General features: G+C 38.9%; 1 protein-coding gene across 13 annotated transcripts in view; it reads right to left on the bottom strand.

Annotated features, from left to right (window-relative positions):
• Positions 1 to 21734, bottom strand: part of LRRC4C (leucine rich repeat containing 4C) — a 1216912-nt gene extending 1195178 nt beyond the window's left edge. For 7 of the 13 annotated variants that reach the window (XM_021085270.1, XM_021085271.1, XM_021085272.1 and 4 more), the window contains exon 1: positions 20780 to 21734. The gene's annotated coding sequence lies outside the window, so the exon portion shown is untranslated. Of the gene's footprint in view, positions 1 to 19983 lie in introns of all 13 variants that reach the window. The other 6 variants (XM_021085261.1, XM_021085264.1, XM_021085266.1 and 3 more) reach the window with 2 other exon arrangements.

Below are 23110 nucleotides of genomic sequence, written 5' to 3'. Positions count from 1 at the left end.
TTTTATGGAGATACTACTACTGCTACCACGGGAACTTTAGTATCTATTAAAAGAATTGATAAAGATCCAGGAGCACAGCCATCTCAAGTTTTGACAAAAATTATTAGACCTGGCAGGCCTTATATTCCAGTACAAAAGAGAACTCGTTGATCTGTGCCAGCATAACAAGGTATTGGTTTCTCAATATGAGTTTCCTGATTTAATAGTGGTTAAGTATATAACAAGAGGCAAGCACTCAACCAGCTGTTCTGTGTAGATTATTTAAAATGACTATGTATCTAAGTCTTATGTTCCTCAGAAATTTATGCTATAAGATGATGTTTTATCCTCACATGTTCACATGAGATTCACATGAGTATTTGCCAATAAATATATTTCCATTCATAATACAATTATTATGTAGGTCATCATTTCCCAGATGAGTTTCATAGAGCACTAGTAATTTGCTAAATGTTAACAGATGTTTCCTAAAAACAGTGTTCCATAGTCAGATGGATTTTAAAAACACTGAATTAAATAGAATTAAACATGGTTGCTTAATACAAGCCTTTGTCTTCAGATATTAATTTTTATATATCTTTGTAAAATAAAAATAGCATAAATAAAAACAGCGTGAAATGTGTTCCCAAGACAAAAGACCTAGGAACAGTTCCTTCTTCAAATACATGGTAATATCATGCTTTTTGAAAACATAATAGATGCATCTCATGACAACTCTGTATAGTGGACATAGCCTCCTTAAACGAAGCCAAGAGAAGCAGAAGCATGTTATTTATCCCAATATTTGTTATAATTAATTTAGCCACCTGGTTTTCTTGTTGCTTGGACAGGCATTTAGAACAAAACTGGAGTTTCTAGCAAGACTAAGGATGACCGGGGAAGAAAATTAATGTCGAAGAGGATAGACGTCCTGAGCTTAATTTGAGGCCTTGGGAATCCCTGCCTCCCTACCAGACCCTAGCATTTGCCCTAGAAGGTAAGGCTGTAACACATCTAAAGTAACACTACTCATATTCTGAAGCAATCACTCCCACCCCACCCCCAAATTAAAAATACATGTATTCTTACAACTTGTTGGTTTCTCATGCAACTATCCCAATACCGTACTCTCAGATCTCTTTTATGGAGAAGCAGACCCACCCATGGAGAAACGGCTTGAACCAACGAATCCGTGCTTGCGCAGGTCCACAGTGGCAGTAACATCTATGAACTTGGCAGAAAAAGCAGAGAACCTTTTACAGAAATAAGTCGCCAGCTTCCATGGCCTGATGTTACGCGGCAATCGTTTAAGTGGCCATGATCATCAGCAAGAGTCGATTTTACCACACTGTTCTCTACTCCCAGAAGCAAAGCCTGTTACATTCAGCTTCTAAATTCCCTTCTTCCAAGTCATCTCTCCTTGCAGATCAGGGCATACCTTTAAATGGTCTATCATCAATGTTTCCTGTGAGCTGAATGGAAAACCGCTCATCCTTCAAGGATCCCCAAAACTAGGGCTCCTAACCTTCTGAAATGAAGTTTCAATATATTTAAGAAAGGGGAAGAAACCTGGCCAGTTTTCCTGTAATGGATTTTAGTTTTATAATCAAATAAATTTGATAAATCTCAAAATCAGATACATGCATGACTAAATGAAAGGTACCATACCATCTGCAAAGATTGGAGGTACGTGTCTCCATAAGGACCTAAGATACTCAATCATCTTCAGTCTTCCAACAGAAAAGACACCCTTCCCGAATGTAACAAAATGGGGCAACTTGTCAGCACTAGCTGAGCTTCCAGAAAAGGACATTAGTAGAGACTGGATGTTATCAGACCTGACACAAACTCTTGCCACCAACCCATCCTGACTTAACTCCTTTCTGCCATTATAATAAAAATGTTCAAAGGAAGGTCATCCATTGCTGACAACATAAGTTTCAAACTAATAAGTTCTCCAGTCTAGTTTGAAACTAATATTTACCTTTTCCAATATAATCCCCCCAATTTTGCTTTCTTTCCAACAAGACATTGTCTCTTTCCATGTTTCTGTCTCTCCATATCTTTGTCTCTCTGTGTCTCATCTCTCTGCCTCTCTTTTTTTACACACACATTTCTAGGAACTGTCCCCTGCACCAGGGATTTAAGGGGAATGAGGGGAGAGGGGGGGATATACTTCATATCATCACAGATCCTACATACATTTGTCAACTCACCTCTGAACTTTGTTGACAGTCTAACCTTTATTCCCTTAGAATGACTTTTGCCTTTATCTAATGTCTATTTATTTGTTAAAAATCTCTTCATTCATGCCACCATTTCTTCTTTTTCTTTCTATCTTTTTTTTTAACTGAAGCCCATGGGTTCTTTGTGCCAGAGAGCATGTGGGACTTGGGGATGAAAGGTAATAATATGGTATGGGTCTCAGAGGAGCTCATAACCTTGAAACAAAGTAAAGGAACTGGATGAAGAAAGAAAGAGAACAACAATTCTCAGGCAAATAACATTAGCAGGCGCTGCACATGCTACGTAGATTCATTTTACTCTTTGGCCTTCGTATCAACACAATTCATTTATTAAATAATTAAATGGGGATTTATAGTTAATCTATTATACTTCAGCAGTGACTGGACCCTAAGTGAAGAAAGTTCCTGCTCCCATAGATCTTACATTCTCATGGTACAGACAGGCCAAATGCAGGGCAATTGGGAGATTAATAAAACGAACAATTAATAAAACAAACAATTAATAAAGCAATACGAATTCTCAAAAACAAACAAATATCTGAGATGGAAGATAATACAAAGACTAGAGCTGTGTGGGGAGTCTTCATTTAATTAACTAGGTGGGGAAAACTTCTCTGAGGAGGTGATGAATTGAGATCTAACGCTGACATAGGAACAACGAGGAGACTATCAAGGTAAATGGCACGCAGGGACTCTCAGAATACTAACAAGGCTTTGTGAGGAAAGCGAGAATGTCACGGGATGAAGTGGAGAAAATCAAGTACATTTCAAATCAATTAACATAACCACTCGAGGCCTTTTAAATTCTAGCTCGGACTCACCGTTTCCAACCCTAGCACCAACTTTTCACAGAATCTTTCTAGACACCCAGGTCTACTTTTTCTCACTACTTCTTCATTCATGTACTTAATATACAGTTGACAACATTTATTTAATATAGTTGGAGCAACATGGTTTGAACTGAATGGATCCCCTTATAGGTGTATCTTTCTCCCTAAATATGTACTACCCAGCTCATGGTTGGTTGAATCTGTGGATACAGAGGGCCAGCTATAAAGTTATACATGGATTCTCAACTATACAAGAGTCAGTGCCCCAACCCCCGTGTTGTTCAAGGGTCAACTGTACGTAGTTGGCCCTCCATGTCCATGGGTTCTGCATCTGTAAATTCAACCAACTATGGACCAAAAACATTTTTTAAAAATTCCAGAAAGTTCCAAAAAGCAAAACTTGAACTTTTCCCTTTACTGTCAACTACTTACATAGCATTTCCTTTGTATTTACAACTATTTTATAACATTTACATCATGTTATGTATTATCGGTTATCCAGCAATGATTTAAAGTATACAGGAGGATGTGCATAGTTTAAAAGCAAATACTATGCCATATTATACAAGGCACTCAAGCATCCAAAGATTTTGGTATGGAGGGGGTGTCCTGGAAACAATTACCCAAGGATGGTGAGGGAGGACTGACTGACTATATGTCAAATAAAACCTGAGGACCGTAGGTAAAGACCCTGATTTCATTCTAAATGCAAAGAGATGCATTAAATGATTGGAGTTTTTAATTTTTTTCTGTTAAAGCAAGTGATGGATACTTTGGAAAAAAATCTTTCTTTTTACTCTACAGAGAAAGGATTAAAGGAAATAAGAGTGAAAGGGGGAAGAAACATTACTGACATGATGTAAACTAACAAGGATGTAAGCCAGTGATGATAAAGAAAGCAACTGATTCCAGATATATTTTAGAGGTCTAATTTATGATCTCCTCCCCATTTTTATTTTTTTCCTTTCTCATCATTAAGACAACTATGTAAAATTTCCATCAGAATTCAAATGACAGCTACCTGGCAAGCAGCACCCTACACATAAAACCTGCGGACTAAGAAACATTACTAAATCAAAGATGCTACCTAATGGGGGGTTAGCTAATGATGATACTTAGATACTAAATGAATCATAAACAGCCAGTCTTCTCAGAGGCAAAGATGGGAACAGAACAGCTCTCTCTCCTGTTTCCAAGACTATTTAATAGGCATGACTAGAGAAACACAACTTTGGAGCTACATGGGGAATTGAGACTCATGTCAGCTGTATTCACTGTTGAATGTTCTCAGGGTATCTGCATGTGTTGAGAAGAGTCAAGCATCTTGGATGGATGGAGGCTCAAACTCCTCCCCTTTCCAGCTCTTACATTTTGTTTGTGTTGGTCTTACAGACTGAGGTGGAAGGTAGAAGCAGAGTGGAAGGCAAGGTGGCTGAGACAGAAACAGAGAGAGAGAGAACTCTGGAGATGAGGCATATGGGTTTCCTCCTATGAGGACCGTCTGGGCCCCTGAGCCATTGCTAACCACTGTGGACGTGGCTTATCGGCCACCCCAAAGTTATTTTCAACCTTCTTTTTCCTTCCCAGCTCTCACATGCTCTTCCCAATGTCCAATCCAGGTAGGGATGGCCACCTGCACTTTGTCCTCAATCAGAGACTTAAACTCGGGGCCTTCTTTTCCTTCTGGCTAAAAAGGAGGTAACTGTAGCTGACGTGTATCGTGTCCTTTCTTTATTCTTTCTGCCTTCAATGTAGAACAGAGAAGAAGAACTGCAGCAATCGTCTGGCAACAAAATGATAAAGGCTAACAGAATCCCTGGTCTTTTAAGTCATGGACCCATGGCCCATAATTTCTGGACTGCTTGTTAAGTGGTGAATTTGAACTCCAATTAATTTAGGCTTCTGGAGTCAGATTATTGTTATTTGCAGCCAAGAGTTATAGCAGCTGGTCCAAACATCTTCTGCCTTTGGAAGTAAAACCACTTAGGAAAGTTGGAAAATAAAAAGAACTCTTGATGCCACCACAATGAGTATCTCACTATACTGCTATTTGGTCTTTCAAGTTTATGTATGCTTGCATATTTTCTTTATATAGCTGTTATCATACAAAGCCTTCCAAGCTATAAGTTTTAATAGCTGCCTTACACCCCTGCATAATTATTTTACCCATACATTTTTGTTTGGCATGTAGGTTGATGGCTTTTTTTACATTATAAACAATTTATGAGCATATTTGTGCACACCACATTTTTCATATTTCCTTAGATAGATTTCCAGAAAGGGATCAAGGCAAATGAACGATTCTATGACCTGTAATACATAAAGTCAAATTGCTTTCTAAAAGGGTTACAGTAATATACACTGCTACCAACAATGGCTATATCCATTTATTTACTTTTTTTTTCTACACTGAGTATTAACATGAAAAAATGGCTACTTTCATGAAAATAAGAATATTTTAAAAGGGGTGATTTTAATTCAAGACACTCTTGGACATTGTTCTCTCTCTTTGCTGCCTCTTTCTTGCTAGTAAATGAACCATTAGACTCCTATAGTGTATAATCTGAAAGCCAATCTATCTTTCAAATGCTACCTAACAATTACACTACCTTATATAGACAGAATCTTCTGTATTGAAGAAACTGCAATACAGGAATGATCTCTATTCAATGAGGGAAGAAAGCTAATTTCAGAAAGTGCAAATGACTCACCCTAGGTTGTAGAGCAAAAAAAGGAAAGAACTTACATTTCTGACTTCAAGTCAAGGGCTCTTTTGAGCGTGACATAACCGCTTTTTCGCTTCAACATTGGTGCTAAGCAAACCCCACAATTCCAACCCTGACTTAGATGACCGATCCAAAAATAAATTAACAAAGGCCTGGTAGAAACCAATTAGTGGAAAGAAGCAAATTTAACAGAGTGAGTCTGTATTTTATATTACCTTTTCCTTTGTTCTCTGAGTATATATTATGGGCACTTTTAACTATGATGTGAAGCACAGCATAGAAGAACAAGGGAAACCACAAAGCAGAGTCTGTTATGAGCAGGGCAAAAGCAAATTTTATAGATAAGAGATAATTTTAAAAACCCTAATGGTATAGAATGTTTATCAAAAGAGGCAGGCCCATATCTATAGAGCATGGTCGCTTCAAAGAGAAAAAAAGTAGTAATAATGGGTAAAACCAGTGTCTCCTGGGTCATCCAGTAGGACAGCTATGGAGGCAGGATCACTGTTAAGTCAAGTTGAAGATGAGCACTCTGGATGATCTGCTGGATGCTGGTGTCAGTGAATGTTTACCAGTTGGTGTGCATTTACCAGAAGGTTTTTGGAAAAAAGATATTGGTTACATAAGCTTGAACACAAAATCAAGTTAAGGTAATAAGATTTTCGAGGCAAAAAAAAAATTAAGTCTAGTAATAGAAAGAAGAAAATAAAATCAGGACATATAATTGACATGGGGCAATGGGTCTAACTTAACTTCCATCCTTTACCCCTTAGATCTAGCAGGAAACTACACCTCAGGACTAACAGAAAGTAAAGTTTAACATGTGACCTTTGGCTCACCATATCTCTTTTTTCACATGTTCCAAGAAGATGCTCACAAAGAAAACACTGCACATCTCCCAAGAAAAACTCATGAGGAGTTAAGAGGAAAACTTCTTCTCCCAAGACTTATTCTCCTGACATCTTAATTCTGAGTCAGCTGCACCATAAAAGCAAATCAGGACCCAAGCCACTACACAATGGACATTCTGAAGCAAGCTGGATGCCCTCATGAGACAGGTGGTTCTCAACATCTAGAGAACAATTTCTTTCTTTCTTCCTACACTTGCAATGGAGTAGAGAAGAATTCCAACTATTAGTTAGTTAAGGGCAGGGCTAAGGTTAAAGGGGAGTGACAGGGGGACAAAAACCATAGTGGAAAAGAAAAACAAAAGGAGATGAAAGATGAAATAGAGGCAACAAGGCTGGCCTCCTAGTCCTCTTTGGAGCTAGGATGTATGGGACAATGAGAAGGTCCTGGAAGTGGACCACTCATGTTTGAATTCTGAGTTTTCCATCTATAGTATGATGGTGAATACATCACTGAGTCTTTTAATCCTCAGTATTTCCATCTGTAAAATGGAAAAAATTATACCTTTCTCAAGAGGTTACTGAAAATTAAATATAATCATATAAATATAAAGCACACAAATTACTATTTTTATAATATGGTCAAAGAGGATATTTTTTCCAAATAAAGAGGGTATTTTCTTTCTTCAAATAAACATCTGAGCAGGAAGAAAGCATCTACCAAGTGTGAGTATGAATAACTCTGTATGTGTGTATAAAACTTAATACCCTAGATATTTTGGGAAAATTAACTTCTTTTCTTTATTAAAACTGCTCAAAATGAAGATGACATTACTTCTACTGAGTTTGGTGTCTAGCACATTGTAGGTTCTTAATATTTATTTGTTGAACACATAAGACTCAAAAATACCATTAAAAATGAAGCTGAATGAATGTCAAGCAGCTAATTTGTGAGGTCTGGAATTTTTACATAAGCAGTTTCATCTTTACTGTGCAGGTGACCCTTTTTCAAGAAAACACAGAAAAACAACAATGTGGGAAACTCACAAATCCATTCCTATCCCCAATTTCAATCTTAGGGAATGAATAATGCTTGTGTCACAGGTAAGCCTGTGCCATGTACCAGTTAACTATGACTGTGCAATAAACCATCCCAAGACACAAAGACTTAAAGATTTCTTGTCTCCTTGTCTCTTAACCATTCTCCCTATTGGATGGGCAGTTCATTTGCACCTTTCACTTTAATTCACTCATGCGCCTATGTTTAGCTAGAGAATAGGCTGAACTGGAAAGCCCAAGGTGGCCTTATTCACATGTCCAGCAGCTGGAGATGGCTTTCAATGGCATGGTAGGAGGAGAACAGACGGAGAACGGCAGGTCGCTTTTCCTCTCTGTGGCCTCCCTGAGGTTAGATGGGCTGCCGGTCACGGTGGCCTCAGGACAGCTCTCCAAGGAAGGAAAATGAAGCCACAGGTTTCCTAAGACCTATCCTTGTAGACACACAATGACATTCCTTCCACGTTTGGGCAAAACAAGTCAAAAAGCCGTCTGGATTCGAAGAGTGAGAAAACAGACTCCAATTCTTTCTGGGAGTTACTTGGCAAAAACACCAACACGCCAGGATACATGGAATTTGTGGTAATCTTTTTCTTTTCAATACAGAGAATCAGTGTCAATTGTGGCCCTTTGCTACCAAGAAGGCCCCAAGTACATTTTCTCTAGACTCTATGCACAAAAACTATTTTAAATTTATCAAGTTATGAGGTACAAAGTAAAATGCAAAGGAATTCTGAAGCCAAAAATTACAACTAAAGCAAAAATGATATTAAACACCTGATCAGAGCCCAGAAATGAGTTTCGAAGTAGAGACAATTTTAAAATAAAAAAACAGACATGTAGAGTAGACCATCATGTTAATTAGGCTGATCTGATCCTAGAAGCCATAATTTTTGCATAAATTTGCTATGAATGTGACTGTTTGGTAAACTGTAAGTTCCTTTGAAACAGGATCTGCGTTTTCTCAAATGCCAACAATTATTAAGCGTCTTAATAATTGCAAAATACTTAAGTTCTCTAAGCCTCAGTTTCCTCTTGTGTAAGTTAAACCTAAGAGTAATATTACTCGCTTAGGTTTATACTAAGAAGTGAACAGAATCTAAGTTTATCTCTGCTGACACAGGATCAATTTTCAGTAACTGGTAGAAATAAATGAGATCTGTAACTAGCCATTGCCTGGTTTCCAATCCTAAATCCTACTAAGCCCTACTTCGAAACTGTTAACACCCCAGGAAAATAATAAACTTCATTATTTAAACTGTGGATTTTTCTTTGAGCTCTAAAAGGGTGAGGTTATAGAAACCTAAGAAAGATAGTAGGTAATTTGCCTTTTATTTTTCTTCCCAAAATCGGTTTATTGGGAGAATTTGGGAAGCAAGCGCCCTGAGAATACTTGAAGAAGGACTTCTATGAAAATCTTAGCAGATAAAAGTACTGTGACTGACAAGCTTCCAAGGTGATGATACCCACTGAAGAAAGTGCTCAGGATGGTAGGATATCCTCAAAGCATATAGTAGAATTTAACTAAAGTAGTGCTACAATCAACAGTAAGCTTCCAATTGTCATATAACATTCTGATGCAGGAAAAACATCAAGTAGTTTTCTTGGAACCATAAAACAATGAACAGCCATTGATCACTTTCTCCTGTGAGAGAGAGAGAGAAGCTGAGCAATCCCTATGTACACACAAACCCATGTTGTGCAAATGTTTGTATGTGCCATGCTAACGTTAGCAACTTTTCCAGCTACAGAGGGATGTGTGGTTGTGTGTGTGTGTTAATGTGTACACACCTGCACGTGTGTTTGCAGTGTGTGTGATTAACATCTTTTATGCCTACTTGCAGTTTTGTCTTCTCTTCATATCAGCCTTGCTTCCTGAATAGTCTTTTTTTCGATGTTACTCCTTCACTAATTGAGCAAATGTGATAATTTGTAATGGGTCTCCAACTCATTAGTGTAATTTAGTCAGGTTCTACTATATTTCGCCAGACACACCAACCAGGCTGCCGCTCACATCTGTTTTTAGAGCTGTATTTCATAAGCATCCGCAACATTTCTGCTTTAAAATTGAGAAATGATTGCCCCTTAATCAGCTATTTGTTATCCTGAGCTACATAAATATATGCAGTGTCAACCACAAATAACCTTAGGATAGAACATAGCAACAATTAACATTTGCATAGAGCTTTAAAGTTTACAAAGCTTTTTTTGTAAGAATGTCTAACTATCTAAACAAAATCCCAGTTATTCCCCTGTGAGGGAAAGTATGACATATTTTTTAAATAACTTATAAGGCAGAATACCATAATACTTCCAAAAATAGTTATTGAGTCAGCCAGGCCTCTGCCATGGGATCTTGGCCATTTATTTAACCTCTCTGCGGTTAAAACTTCCTACCTTTAACATCTATATAATATCTACCTCATATTATTGGAAAGCTTGAATTTTTCATAATGAATACAAAGTTGTAGACACATAGTAAATGCTAAATGAATGCTAGGTGTTAACATGAATTTTGCAGATAGGAACACTGTCCTTACTTAAAGATGTTTACATCAAATAAGAGAGACATGAGAGAGTTGTTAAGTATATAACTAGGGATGCAGGCTGGGAAGACATGGAGTTACTAAGAAAGGCAGTGTTGCTGCTCCTTACTGCTAGCCAGAAGGCTGGTGAGATGAGCATTAAAGCTCAATATCACAAGGCAGGAGCTAGCAGAGGCAAGGCCTCTAAGCTGAAGCCCTTCAACTTAAAACCACGTAAGTGTACGAAATCGAGATTAGAACAAAGAGTGCAAATTTGAAAGCAATCAAAGGTGTTACCAGAGAAGAAGGTGGGCCCAAGACAGATACTGTAAACCTAGAGCAGAGGATGATGCTGAAGGTATTTAAAAAAAAAAAAAAAGAAAAGAAAAGAAAAACACAGAGAGAAGGAAGCCGGAAATCAGGAAGTCCTAGCAAGATGACAGTCTGAATAAATGTCAGAGACAGGAGTTGCCTGACAGACATTTTTTTGCGTCTTCCATGGCTTCTACTTGGTAGGAAGGCAAGGGGAAAAGAGGACAGGAAGAGGGAAAGAGTTCCTTATATTCTGGTCCCTGAAATCACTAACCACTGGAGAGGTGGTACAAGTGAGTAAAATAGATACTGAGGAGGATGAGGTTCTGGAACCATACTCAGCCCCAGCCAGGAAGCGGAAATTAGCCCTTTTTCTGCTTCTGAATCTCATAGTTTTGTTCTCATCAGGGGATGCAGTTAAGGTGTTATTTGAACAGAAGCCTAGCAGGTGACTCTGGACTGCACATCCCCCTCCCACTCTGAGACGGAGAGTAATGACTAAAGAATCAACTTGATTGACTGGCTCCGTCTTGATGGGCAAAAACCCCTGGTGCTTCTTCAAGTAAATGACATGGTCAGCATTAGAGCTGACCATCTTCAAAGAATCTCTCTTTTGATTCTCCTGGGTTCTTACCTTGGATCCAGTTCCTAGACCAAGAAAAACATGACAACACGTGAAAGTACCTGGCAAATTTCTAAAGGTATCACGGAGCCATCATCCATCTGACTTGAGAGAAAGCGAAACTGCCACCTACTTACAGCAGAAAAAGTGTCTCTAACCTCCAAGAACCCCAAATTAAAGAAATGGGCTGCAGACTGGAAGGTCACAAAGCAGTCTTTCTAGCAACTCTTCATGGTTGTGTTAAGTGCCGTTCCATTCTGAGCTGGCAGCTCGTAGACATGCCTCCCTCTAGAACATACCATTAGAGAGGCTTGGACCATCTGTCTGCCCGACAGACCATCTGTAGAAAGCACTAGCTTCCCTTCCAGAAAATAGAAAAAGGGACATATTCAGATCTTGAAGAGGAAGAGAAAGTGAGGACACTAGATAGGTGAGTGTTCATACCTTTGCTTCCAAGCTTTCTTTATGGCAACTGTTGGTAAAAAAAGGAAAGGAGTCTAGGAGAACTGTTTAAGGTAGAAAATGTCATAGCAAGACAGAAAACAATGTTCAGCCAAAAGAGCACAGCAAAATTCAAAAACAGAAAACATTGCACATGGCTTTAAATGCTGGGCAGGTAAAGTCCAGAATGGGAGGAATCAAGGTACCCAGGCTCTGAGCCGAAAGCACCTAGACAGACACCACACACTGCAGGTAAATGACTCATTTCCTAGGGCAAATTATGAGTTGTCTGAGGCTCAATTTTCTCATCTGTATCCCAAAAATAATGATATTCCCTTTTCACAACAGTGATGTTCCCAGCATATCACCTGGAATAGCGTGGTGTTCAGCTCATGATAACTATTGTGTGAATTTTGTGATTTTTTTTCCCAAGGCCTTCCACAGGGCCCATTTCACACCTTTACTCTTACCCAACAAGTGTGGGATTGAAGAAAAACAATCATATTGTGTACAACTTTGTTTTCTACACTATGACTGTAATATCACAGTAAACTTAGTAGGTGTTCAATAAACACATGTTGAATTAATGGCACCACAGAAATGACCACATATGCAAAGGATATGTTATCCACAAGAGCATTCACTGCGAACTCTGATTTACTTATGCAAAAGGGATCTTGTTCTCGATCCATGAGGCAGTTCTTAGAGTCATGAGTAGAAATATATATCGATATGCAGATCAATAGATATTTACACACACACACATATATATACATGAATTATTCCCCCTAATCAAATAAGTCTTGGGAGAAAAACACACAGTGAATAGGCAGAACAGAATTCCATTTAGTCCAAGCTTGGAAAAAAGTGCACCAGTGGCTACAGTGATGGGAGAGATGAAAATCAAACTGGATGTGGTTGCCAAGAAGGGGGGGAGTAGAAGGGACTGGGAACTTGGGGTAAATGGATACAAACCATAGCCTTTGGAATGGATAAGCAATGGGATCCTGCTGTATAGCATTGGGAACTATGTCTGGTCACTTGTGATGGAGCATAAGAATGTGAGAAAAAAGAATGTATACATATATGTGTGGCAGGGTCACCTTGCTGTGCAGCAGAAAATTGACAGAACACTGTAAATCAGCTCTCATGGAAAAAATAAAAATCATTATTAAAAAAAAGAAGAAGAAAATCAAACTGGAAGTGGCCAAGGCATATCCAAAAGAGTCACAGGAGTAAAGCAACACAGGTCAAGGAAGAGAAAAGAGTTAAAGGAAATTGCGTGGACCAGAGGAACACAGAAGAACTCAGCCATTTGTGCGCAGGACAGACTCCAGTTCATGGAAATGCAGTCAGGAGACACTCAGGAGTGTCTCCTGCATGCATATATGCTCTTACTCTGGGCAGTGGAATCATAAAATGTTTCAAGTGTGATCATAGTCCGGGTTTCTAGGCAGATGAAAGATCCTGAGCAAAAGTTACATATAAACGTGGCTTTCCTTTTGAAGAAGGGCTAGTGGAGTTTTATCCTTGTGTGTATTCACGTGCATGCGGTATGTTTACTGTCACTATAAATAGTGAATGTCTCCAACAGGAAAAAATTAGCAAATCCATCCATTCTTTGTGTTACTAATCATTGCTTATTTTCAGGTTTTCAGGAAAGAGTTTGCCTAAAGCGATTATTCAAAATGCTTGCACTTCACACTTTCCTACTCTGTTATCCAAACATTTGTCTTAATTTGTATGGACAACTTTTCTTTACTGAAACACTTCTTCTATACTGAGCATCCAGGAATACAAGGTCAAAGGTCTGCATTCAAATCATACTTTTCAAAAAAAGTACACCGTGAACCGTTGTGTGTTTACTTGGCCCTTCCTTTGTGACTTGCTATCTATAACACGAAAAATCAAAAGCACCCGCACAAGGGATTTAAATCTCCCATACTGGAACAGGTTATCAGCAAACACTTAAAAATGCTGATTTTATTTATTTATTTATTTATTTTGCTCATATATATTTTAAAAAGGAATAGCTAGCATACCAGAAACTGAAAAAAAAAAAATTACTGAAATATCTACATGCACTATAAAAGCTAGAGAAAATTCTACAGGGATGACAGAAAGGTAGAGTTAAAATTTTCTTTTTTCTTTGTCAGTATAAAGTCAAAGGAATATTGTTGCCTCTCCTTTTTTTCAGGAACGCTTTCAAAATGTGACCCTTTCTCCCATTTACAGCCAAGCACTGAGCTATATATTCCCAAGCTCACAGCGTTTTAGGATCTGAATTTAAAAAGAATTCCTCAGCTTGTGAAATTCTGACTTGGTCCTCCTTGTTTCTCTAGTCACCTTGAATGTTCTGCACCAAATCATCCCTTTTCCATCAACATGTTCCCCACTGATATCACTGTTGCTGAAAGATCATTTTCCTCCTCTTTTTCATACTTTTATGGCCAGACATAGATATTCACCTTTCTGTTCATTGATGTGAGGGGCAATTTGTATAACCCCAGCACCGTGGAGTACGAGAAGTTTGCAGGCAAACTGAGGTTGCAAAACTACTATCATAATCAATACTACTAGTATTACTATAAGTAAATAAACCTAAGACTTGTTATTAGGAGATATCTTTTATTGAGTGTCAACTAAATTCCCAACCCCTATTCTAGGTCCTTCATAAGGATTATTTTTCTTCTTCTTTTTTACAATAACCCTGCAAGGTAAGATAAGGAAGTATGGCTACAAAAGTAATCTGCACAAAGTTATAGAACTAATGAATAAACATATTAAGAGATATTTCTCATAATGTACATTCTGTAAACAGAGCCCAAATGCTACTTACCGCTTATTTACTTATTTGCTTCCCCACGGCACATGGAGTTCCCAGGCCAGGGATCAGATCTGAGCTGCAGTTGTGACCCATGCCACAGCAGCAGCAATGCCAGATCTTTAACCCACTGTGCCAGGCCAGGGATCGAATCTGTGTCCTGGCGCTGCTTAGTATTTATGTTGCAGAGGAGACCTTCATTTCTTTAGTTTGTTCCTTGTCGTGTAACTATAGCACTTTTATAGCACTGTCACTACTCGATATGCCATCAAACATGCCAGTAAGATTTTGGAAATGGTCGAAGTGTAATGGAGAGAAACCGCAAGCTACACCTGCTTTCAGAGGTCACAGGAAGGTGGCCCTGAGGATGTGCTTTATCAGGGACCCACTAGTTCAGTGGGCTGGCCCTTAGAAGTCCCTTAGAGACATTGAGACTACATCTTCCCACTGACAGAGTGAATCTTGTTATGGAACAAGATTATTTGATTGGCATTTAGAGAAAGCTTACTCTGGAGTGGTTATATTCAAGGATTTATGTGAAGCAGCATCAGGTTTGCAATGTAGACAACAACAAAACATGGTATAGAAGAATATACATGGACTTTAATGGAACAGGTATTTTGAGCAAAGAAATGAATCACTTTTTGCTTTATCGGTAATATAAAAATAATTTTTATAAATTTTTTGAGAAGTAGAAGAAAAAAATCTAACCTACTTATTAGCACAGTGCCCAGCATATTGAATATATTTGTTGACTATATGACAGAATTCATTCTAATTTATTGTATTCTCTCAATGTGTGCTGGCAACATAATCTGCAGTATATCGCACAGGAAATTTTCCTAGTTCCGTGCAGTACTCTAACCATGAATCCTGGCACTTGAGGCTATGGTAGAGGCCAGTGAACTTGGTTTGTTGTTTTGACCAACTGACATTCCTCTTTTCTTTCCCACTCTATGAGATTTGGATTGTAAGGAATGGGGCCTTAAAATGCAGGAAGCAAGCATGTTGTCTTCTTTCTCAGCAAGCCATAAAATAGACTTCACCCATTCACTGTAAGGATAGAAAGAACCCACAACCAAAGGACAAAACCCTGCTCCCTTCATCAACAGGGAAAGGCTGACTTTGCAGAACAGAAATACCTGGGTCAAGTGGTACCAGCCGTGCAGAGTTAGCAAAGCAGAATTGGACTCCTCATGGACAGCTCAGCTCAGCTACATTAATAGGAACAAGGATTTTTACATCTTTTGCAATATGTTCTTGAACTAAATAAAGGTCATACACAATGACACAGCCCCAGATAGGTCAGAACCTGGCAGAAGCAGCTTAATTCTGTTTAACTATCAAGTTCAAATTTTAGGAGGTAGCTTTGAAGACTGCAGAATACCCCGTCCAAATGCAGGAACTGCAGCAAAGAGACAAGAGCAGAAGAGTCCTCTCCATTCCCCACAGCAATGAGGGCAGTGCTTGCACCTGGTAGGGGTTTAATAAATATTCATCCTTTCATTGACTGTGAACAAATCAAGATGTTAGATAAAGAGCAGCGTTAACACTGCTTGATGACATCTGAGTTGTGTTTCTGCAACCACATACGGATGTGTGCACATGATTCTTGCTACTTACATTCAGTATCATTTCAGAAGTTGTAAGCATAAGTGAGGTGACATCTGGAAAGGGCACTTTGGTTGCTCTGGGAAAGGATCTGATGAAACTGTGGTATATGAAATGAGCTAATTTACAGAAATCTAGCTTTCTCTCTCCAGTTCTACTTAGCTCTCAGATTACATTGGGGGTTTTTACCCACTTGCATCAGTTACATAAGTACACTGAATTAGCATGGGCTGTCTAATTCTTAAGTCAGACAGAGAGGAAAGGGACTATGCCTATCTATCCATCCATCCATCCATCCATCTATCTATAGACTACCTATGGAGTTCCAATTTCATGTCAAGGGTTTTACCAAGGACTATATATACAAGCATTTATTCCTTCATCACAAATGCCCTCTGAATGACTGACTGTCCCCTATTTTACAGATTAGGTAGCTGAGGCCCTAAGAGATTAGGTATCAAACCCCAAATCTGTCCAACTCCAAAGCCAGTTCTCATCACTACCACATTCTCCTGCCATCATTATTCCAACTCGGCCATTTAATCCAGGTCTATCTGTTCCCCCAGATGTAATTCAGTGTGACAATCATGACCAATGCTGTTACTACAAATAAATATCCTACTGATACAACTTCCAAGTTCAAACTCAAATTCTAGTCAATAGTGTCCTGGTGCAGAAGAGTTTTCTGAAACCCACAAACGTTGTAAGCATCTGTGTATTCCCAAAGAAAAGATGAGACTTTTGATTTTTCATGACTCTAAAATTATACCTCCTCCAGATTTGTCAATTACATGCAAAGACCTACATGTACATATGCACATGTATATACACACACACACAAACCCACAAGTAACTAACACTATACCACAGAAATTACTGAGAAGAGGCATGGTCAACACACATGAGAAACACCCAAACTATGCAATTTTCATTACCATCATGAGGAAAAGACCAGTTCTTTAGCGATTTAAAATTTTATTGGTGACACTATTTTGTAGAGTCTGAACCATATATGAAGTTATCACTAATATACTACCTTACGTTTCCATAGCAATGTACAATTACAAATAATTTTTATTTTGCAATATTTCATCATAATCCTCCTAACACTATGAGTTATGAACGTTTTTTGCCAAGCTACATAGTAGGAAATCGGGGTTCTGAGATTTTAAGTGACTTACCATTAAGTAGCAATATCAATGCTTGATTGACACTTTGTGTCTCAATCCAGGGTATCTTTCCCTTCTCCAGATTCTGACTCCAGCCTTTACCCTTCCCCACCCTCCATTTTAACTGTGGATCACTGAGTCCCAAAGGTCAATACAGATAATTGGGTGAATTGCTTTAGTCAATTGCAAAGCCCCTGTCTCATTTGCACTTCAATGACTCTATCTTTTCTTTTGTAATTTATTGGGGGATGCTGAGAGGTGGTTTTAAATGATGAAAACAATACAAGAACACACACCTGTATCTGTCAACAGGGAATGCATCTCCTTCATCCCAGGAGTCAGCATCTTCTGCTGTAGGCTGATGTCTCAGCTATCAGCATTAGCCCCAATCTCAGCATAGGAGCTCACACACAGCTCCAGGCCCTTGTAATGACTCAGCAATCAAAACTTCAGGTTTCATTGGTGGGGTCCTCACCCACCAGGAGGGCCTGAGCTCCAAGTGCTCCTTTTTGTTCTTCAACTTACTGGGTGATCTTTCAGCCTTCCTTTAAAGGTTCTCAGTATCTGGTTTTCCAGCTGTCAGCTCCGTTTGTTACAGAAGGAAAGAGCCATTCATGTGTTAAGTGCCCTGGGTCTTAAAAACACAGAAGCACTCTGGAGAATGTTGGGCCTGGTTGGCTCACTTGAGCAAAGACCCACAGAAAGGCTGGCCAACTGACTGGAATTAAATAGAGAAGGAATTGGAATTCCTTTTATTCTCCCCCAAGTAAAATCAAGGCAACCCTTTACCAATTCACTCTTTTAAAAATATAACCCTGCATCTATTTCCTCTAGGGAATTTCAGCTTTTTCTTTGGCAACTCCGACATGTTACTTCAACTGAGATGGAAAGCCTCCTTCCTTTTCCTTTCTTTTCTGATCTCACTAAGCAAGAAAAACCAACCCTGTCAAACTGTGAAACACTCTCTATTACAAAACAAAGCTGAAAAGACAGAAGAAAGCCATAGGTTTGGAGCCCATTCTGATGGGAAACTGTTTACCATTGCTCTGACCTGAGTTGATACTAAAGATACAAAGTTACAGCTGCTCAAGTACCAGCAGAAACCCTGGAGGTAGCAGGGAGCTGCTCTGCTTATTGCATGAGCTGGAATCAGAAAAGCCTGAGTTGGCATGTACCCCACTTCTATTATTAGCCTAAAATAAGTGATAATGCAAGGGTTGCTATGGCTAGAAGATTCACTCATTACAATGATTAAATCACAAATACACAAAAGCCAAGATGCTATTCTTCTTATTTTTTTAAAGATGGTGTTAGGAAAAATCTATGCAATTAATTTTTACCAACACCCCAAGTCTAAATATACCCACACTGGGTGAGAATGTGAATGGGAGGAAGAACAGTCAAAATGAAATACTCTCAATAAAAAGAGGCACTACTTTGCCAACTTCTAGAACGGCATTTTTGGAGGGCTTCTCTTTCTGCAGAACAGCCCTAACACAAAACACAGGATGTAAAATACTGGCCTCTGTACCTGGTACTGGTTATGTCGAGGGCTGCAAGGTAATGAAGAGCTGACCAGTCTAAAGAACGGTGATTGTCCAGGCAGAGTCTGGGCAACCTCCAATTCCCTGACATGACCCAGTGGCCCCCAGAGCATCAGGGCTCTGCTCTCTCCACAGAACAGTAAACTCCTGTTGATATATTACACTCGCCTTCAGCATTCATGAGTCCCAGGTTGTTTGCTCCAGAAGGAAAACAAAATTTTAGTGGGGATTTCTCCTACCTTCAAGTCATTTTAAAATGATAAAAGCTCCACTCTTGATAAGGGAAATGTAACTGGCATCTATGAGTAAACAGAAGAAAATCTCCAGAGTAGAAATAGTTGACAAAAAAGACATCATAAATTACACTGACAGGAAAGCATTTACCCCTAGGTGGTTTTTGTTTTTTTTGTGTGTTTTGTTTTTTTTTTTTTTTACCAAGAGGATAGTGTGGAGTAGGTATCAGTTACAGGATGGAGAGGGGAGGGATCCTTTAACAGCTGCACTCTTTTAACTGTTTCATGAATATCATTAAGCAAAAACATCAAATAGATGGCAAGGATAGCCCATGGCAATACCAGAGTCTCATCTCATCTCTAAGTTTTTTGTTTTTTTCTTTTTAGTTCGGGATTTTCAAAAAAACCCTTTTAGGAAAAAGAAATAATATTAATGACTTGAAAATGATCTTTGACATCTCTCAACTTAGATGCTCTTATAAATCTTTGACCCCGTCAACTGTCTCTGAATAAATCTCTCACATTAAAATTCACAGCATTTCTCTATACACAGATGTGAGAAGAAACACTTATGCGTGCTGCCTCTGCCTGGTTAATGTACCTGTCCTCTCTTCCATGAATCTGTTCACAGTAAGAGTTGGAGTTGACTAGCATTCCATAAAATATCACTATCCCTTTTAGAATAAACCATTCATGTGCTTTGACTAAAGCTCTTTTGCTTCCACTTGGGGTCCTGGCATTTTAGACATTTATTTATGAGTGATTCTGATTTCTTGGGAGAAGCTAAGTGATGCCAATGCAGAGATAAAAATACTCACAGATAGAGGAACACAGATGCTATCACAATGAAAAGGTATTTTGCTTTAATTAAATAACCTCAGAATGGAAACAGGCACTACTTACAGTTCACTTTGAAGGAAAGGGAAAGAAAAAAGAAAAGAAAAAAGAGAAAAGCATAGCTAACCCAAGGAAACACAGAAAGGGACTGAGTTAGGCAAGATGTTTGACTAAAGTCACCTGAATTCCTGATGCCTGTCTGCTTGCTTTCACAGCCAAGAGTCGACAATTAAGGGCAATTTGCAGCCACATTCCCTTCTCTAGAGACCGTGCAGGGTAAAGGGGGTATGTATTCCAAAATGAGAGACACTGGCCTTAATCAGGGGACACTGCACCCAGAAAGGTTAATGAGATGCAAGAGCAACAGAATCAGTGCAAAAAAGAAACATTCAAAATACTAAACAATTTCCACTTTGTTTTCATCTGCTCCAATTAAGAGCTCTTGAAACAGCTTTTCTGTATTCCACACATTCGCTACTCTCCAGAGCCAATTTAACTATTCAAAAAATAATAAGTGCTATGGTGGGGGGGGGAAGTCTACTATTAAGTTATCATAAAAGTCAGGATTGCACCCCCAAGCCCTACCCTCCGTCTCTCAGCAGATATGCTTTTGCCTGTAACTCAGAGCCTCTGCCAGTAGCTTTACCGATTTTTTCCCTCAAATTTAAAGAGTATTTCAAGGAAGGAGAAGCCTAAAATCAATTTTTGCAGATTTCATAAATGCAGAATCCACAGTGAAAAGATTAGATAAATAAAAGGTATAAAAATGGGAGGAAGGATGGGGGGATGATTATACAAATGGAAATAATCTCCTTGGCATGAAAATAGCCCCTAAATGCCACACACAGAGTTCTTCTGAACATTACAGTCTCTAAAAATGCGCTTCTAAACTGCCTATGGATTTCCGAAAACAAACAGGAAAACACAAACATTGCAGGAAAGCAAGGACCAGGATCTAAGTAGTCCTGTGACTTACCTTCTTTATGGATCCTCAAAGTTCACCACGAAAATTTAAAATCCTCTAGTTTATCTTGGACTACTCTATTTTCTTCTTTTAAGTCACACAGGAGAAACATAATCAGTTTTCAAAGGTTCCATTGATCTGATCTTCTAGCACCAGCAAAAAAACGTGTCCAAGAGACTCAGCCAAAAAGTAAGCCAAAAACTCATCAAAGGCAAAAAGAAGAACAAGGGGGAATGGGGAGGGAAGGGGGCGGTGAAAGCTGGGGGGCTTCGGAGCCCAAGTAGCGGGAGAATATTTTCAGGCTGTTGGAATCTATACTACAATATACCTGCTTAGGTTATCACACAAACACACATATCCTCTCGGACCCTCACACGTTCTTTCACGCAAAAGCAGGCACCCACACTCACAGACACGCACACGCACACACTCACACAAACCCGTGTGATGAAACTGTCAGTAGGAACCTCCAATAGCCGCTGTGTGCTGCAGATGGTACCGCTCACTGTTACCTTCCCAGATTGGTGTAGGATCAAAAGAACATCCAAAAATCACAGGGGCCCCCAGGACCAGGTACATTCCGGATCCCTCTCCCCCAGGCAGATTCATCAAGCCGGGAGCGGGTCAGTCAGCAGAGGTGTCTGCTTGCAGGGTGCCCCCGGATTACGGCAAGGTTATTCATTTTGATGTGCTCCATCCCCCACCCCCAACCCTCGGCAGCCTGCATTTAGATGATTGCCAGAGCCGTGTCTGTCCCTGCTCTACTGCATTTTGCTCAGCCCTCTGATGCTGCAAGTGAGACACGGTGGAGGCAAGAATACTAATAAGGTGGTTAGCTACAGTTTCTTCAAGGCAGTCGGCACGCAGTACAGTAAATGTGTACTTCCCAGTGATCTGTGTGTGTGCCTGCGTATCTGCAGGGACGGCAGTGAATCCATCTCCGGCCAGAAGGCAAGATGGTTTGTATCCTGCCTGGGAGGACTACATCATCGGAATTATCACTGTCCGGCAATGACATTGTCTGTGGCAGTATTATGTTTGGGATAAAAAAAAGGGGGGTGGGTGGGTAATGGTTTAGAAGCCTAGAGCTGGCATTTGAACAAGAGAGAAAGAGGGAAAAAAAATGTCCAGGGAGACAAATTAGCTTTATAAATAAGCTCCAAGGAGACCAAGGCAAACTTTTAACATGCTGCTGCCCTGGCTGTTAAATGGAAATACAAAGCAATTTCAAAAACCAGCTCCAACCTATAAATCTTGGAGCTGGCAACAAGTATCTGAATTTGACTGATGGGACTGTGGATAAATGGATTTCTGGTAATATAAAAAGTTTGCTCATGCATTCTGTTTCCACAATGTGCCCACTGTCTGGTGGGGATCTAGGTACAGTCCATTTCTTTTTAATATGGATTTAGACTCTATCCTTTCACGTTTTCCTCTGATGCACAGCTTTTATCACATAACTATCAAGTTGTAGAGAACATCTGAGTAATGTTATTGTCACTAGGGGGAATAGTTGACAATTGTCAATAGTTAAGTATAACCATACATAAAACACTCTTACATGAGATGAGTTTGGAGTTTTCAGAGGAAAAAAAAAAAGTCTTATTATCTCCTTTATTACTAAGCCCAGAAAGAAAATGCATGCATAATATGCTAAATTAATAATTCCTCAACCTCTTCTATAATCAAGTCTCATATTATAATACCACTTCTTTAGTCAAGGATACTCACCAAGTTCCTTAAGTTGAATTCAATTGGTATTATCTGAATAAGTGAGTACTGAGTTGGAGAAGGCAGCTAAGTGTGAATTATGGACCACTGTAATACCAGGTATTGCCAGCAGATGTCACAAAAGCAGATACAGGTAAAAACTCTACCAGCAATGGTCAAACTTTAAATTAGTAAACACAGATTTCAATAAAATTTGTAACAGTCCTCTGAAATACTAAATTTTCATAAAATATAATGGTGTGAATAAGAACTTGGAGGACTTGCCTTTTATTCTTTTTTGAATGTCCCTCTCTAATCACTCTTTTAAGAAACTCTAGTCGATCTGTTTTTAATATTCGAAAAAATACTATACCACTAACATTAGATTTGCATCTATTTCTAGGAGTTATGTTTTTCATTCTATAAAATATAGCATTTAAGTATCATCCAGTTAGTAATAGAGAAATTTCTAGATTAAGCCACAAAGCAAATAAATGAGAGGAAGTAAATTGGGTGATTAAACATTTTTTAAAGTTTCCATTTTAAAGCAATAGTTCTGTTTCATCTTGACCATATCTATAAAAAATCAGTTTAGGGAATTATTCATGTTTGGGAATTGAACATTATTAATAA

Source organism: Sus scrofa, chromosome 2, assembly GCF_000003025.6.
Source record: "Sus scrofa isolate TJ Tabasco breed Duroc chromosome 2, Sscrofa11.1, whole genome shotgun sequence".
NCBI lineage: Eukaryota > Metazoa > Chordata > Mammalia > Artiodactyla > Suidae > Sus > Sus scrofa.
The sequence above is the reverse complement of the archived record's forward strand: the minus strand, read 5'-3'. Positions and strand labels throughout refer to the sequence as shown.